We start from the raw sequence: 3,421 nt of genomic DNA, 5'->3' as shown, positions 1-3,421 counted from the left end.
GCTCCGCCTCCCGGTAACCTAGGCGACCGCGCCGCAGCCCCACCCACTTCCTGGTCTCGGCCACGCCCCCTGGGGCTGCCCCTTTGGGGGCGTCGCGAGCTTAAAAGCCAGCACTGCTGGGCCCTCGTCAGCATCCACCGCTGTGCAACCAGCCGGTCTGTGCCCATGGTGCTTCGCGCAGCTCACGGGGTTGGGGTGCGGATTGAGAGATGAGATACGTATGTGAGATACGTAGCCGGCATGGGAACCCTGCGGGATGCTCGATGACTGGAGTTCTCTAGGCCCGAGGCGCCACTGGAAGAGTTTGTGCGGTTCCCTGCTACAGGTGCCTGGTGTGATGGGAAATCCGTCCAAAGGGGCGACCCCTCGCCGGGCTGGCCTCTGGTCTCGGGTGTCTGAGCCTCCAGTACTGCCCCCAGGAAGGCTGCCCCAGAGCGAGCTGGGAGCTGGCAGTGCAGGCGCAGGGTTACCCCTCCTTCCCCGGGACGTCTTCAGGCCCTGAACGTCATGCTGCGGAGAAGCTTGGTCCTGAGTCTCCCCGAGGACTTGGATTCCAGCGCAGCTTCGTGTCCAAGGTCGAAGACGTAGCCCAGGCAGTGCTCAGCCTTGGAGCGAGCAGAGGTGGCTGCAGGCAGCCCTGGTCCCCCTTTAGGAAAGACCGGTGACACGTCCACGGAGGGACACAGTGCTGATGTCGGATGCTTCTCGGTGTAAGTGATTCAGTGTGTCTAACGTGCTTAGCTTGGAACCTGACAGCCAGTGACATGCACAAAGATGTCCATTATGTTATCTTCAGCCTCGGGTTTCAGAGGACTGTGTGTCCCGAGTGTTTTATACAAAATACAGTGGTTTGCTAGATCGTGAGATCATAGGATAGAGGGATCCCTAACTCAAACTTCAATATTCAGAAAAACTAAACCCTAAAACCAGCTGTGTTAGGATGGATTGTTGGCCTTGTTAAAGGACTCATCATGGGTAGATTACTAAATGCAAATTAACTAATTAAACGGTAGATTTTATTTACTGGGTAGACACATTAGTCAGCTCTGTTAGCACATTTAAAATGTGATTCCATTACAAAAATTCTAGATACTATAACTTTTCAGGGCTTTCACATCCCATTATATAAAATGAAATGTTCATATAGGATGAAACACAATTTAAAAAACAAAAACCCCCAACCCTAATTTAGTGGGTCTCAAACCTTGTGGTCTCAGAACCACTTTATACCTTAAGATTTGAGGACTCCTGGGGCCAGCTCCCATGGCATAGTGGGTAAGGCTGCTGCCTGCCGCGCCGATGTCCCATATGGGTGCCAGTTCTAGTCCTGGCTGCTGGGACTAGGCTGCCTGGGAAAGCAGTAGAAGATGGTCCAAGTCCTTGGGTCCCTGCACCCACATGGGAGACCTGGAGGAAGCTCCTGGCTCCTGGCTTTGGATCATCGCAGCTCTGGCTGTTGCGACCATCTGGGGAATGAACCAGCAGATGGAAGACCTCTCTCTCTCTCTCCTTCTCTTTCTGCCTCTCCTCTTCTCTTTGTCTAACTGACTTTCAAATAGATAAATAAATAAATAAACAAAAAGAACCATGGGGTAGGCAACTGGCCCAGCAGTTAAGACGTTCTGTCCCACATCAGAGAGCCTAGTTTGATCTGGCTCCTGGCTCCTGGCTCCTGGCTCCTGGCTCCTTCTTCCTGCTAATGCAGACCAGGGAGGCAGTGGTAATGGCTCAAGTAATAGGTTCCTGCTGTGCACATGGACAACTTGGACTGCACTCCTGGCTGCTGGCTTTAGTCCCAGCCCAGCTGGCTGACATCTGGGGGTTGAACCAGTGCATAGGAGCGCTCTCTGTCTACCTCTGGGTTTCTGCCTCTCAAATTAAAAAAAGAAAGTAAAAAACCAAGAGAAGATATTTTGCATATTTACGATATGAACAATTAAAGGTTCTTATTCATGACTTGATTTGAAAATTCAGAAACCCAGGGGCAGGTGTTTGATGGAGCAGTGTAGTTGCTGCTTGGGAGGCCTGCGTCACACATCAGTTTGGGTTCAAGTTCTGGCTTCCAATCCAGCTCCCTACGAATGTGCACCGTGTTAGGCAGCAGGAGGTGACTCAGGCAGTTGGGTCCTACCCCCCATGTGTGAGCCCAGATTCAGCTCCAGGCCCCTGGCTTTGACCTGGCCCGGTCCCAGTTTTTGTGGGCACTGGGGAGTTTACCAGTGGATAGAAGATCATTCCCTCTGCCTTTCAAATCAATTACATAAACAAATAAAATTAAACAACAAACCCATTACACATTCACATGTAAGTGAATTTTTGTGAAAATAACTCTAAGAGGAGACTTCAAAAATTTCATGGAAAATGGAATTAAAAAATAAGCTTATTTTGATGCAAATTTTTTCTAAAATCCTTGGATAGTTTTTTCCCACAACATGCATTTTCCATGAGCTTTTTGAAAACTGGTATTTGCCAAAACAAAACAAAACAAAAAAAAACATTAACAAGAAAAGTGGCAGCCGGTGCCGTGGCTCAATAGGCTAATCCTCCGCCTTGCGGCTCCGGCACACCGGGTTCTAGTCCCGGTCGGGGTGCCGGATTCTGTCCCGGTTGCCCCTCTTCCAGGCCAGCTCTCTGCTGTGGCCAGGGAGTGCAGTGGAGGATGGCCCAGGTCCTTGGGCCCTGCACCCGCATGGGAGACCAGGAGAAGCACCTGGCTCCTGGCTTCGGATCAGCACGGTGCACCCACCACAGCGCGCCGGCCACGGCAGCCATTGGAGGGTGAACCAACGGCAAAAGGAAGACCTTTCTCTCTGTCTCTCTCTCTCTCACTGTCCACTCTGCCTGTCAAAAAAAAAAAAAAAAGTGGCATTGTTTTACTTTTTAAAAATATATATATATTTTTGGCCGGCGCCGCGGCTCACTAGGCTAATCCTCCGCCTTGCGGTGCCGGCACACCGGGTTCTAGTCCCGGTTGGGGCGCCGGATTCTGTCCCGGCTGCCCCTCTTCCAGGCCAGTTCTCTGCTGTGGCCCGGGAGTGCAGTGGAGGATGGCCCAAGTGCTTGGGCCCTGCACCCCACGGGAGACCAGGATAGGCACCTGGCTCCTGCCATCGGATCAGCGCGGTACGCCGGCCGCAGCGCGCCAGCCGCGGCGGCCATTGGAGGGTGAACCAACGGCAAAGGAAGACCTTTCTCTCTGTCTCTCTCTCTCACTGTCCACTCTGCCTGTAAAAAAACAACAACAACAAAAAAAAACAAAACAAAATATATATATATTTTTTTATTTATTTGAAAGGCAGAGTTACAGAGAAAGCGAGAGAGAGAGAGAGATCTTCTACCTGGTGGTTCACTCCCCAGATGGCCACATTGGCTGGAGCCAGGCTAGGCTGTAGCCAGGTGCCAGGAGCTTCATCTGGAGTTC

Source organism: Lepus europaeus, chromosome 22 (assembly GCF_033115175.1).
Source record: "Lepus europaeus isolate LE1 chromosome 22, mLepTim1.pri, whole genome shotgun sequence".
In the NCBI taxonomy this organism is placed as follows: Eukaryota; Metazoa; Chordata; class Mammalia; order Lagomorpha; family Leporidae; genus Lepus; species Lepus europaeus.
Note: the sequence above shows the minus strand (reverse complement) of the source record.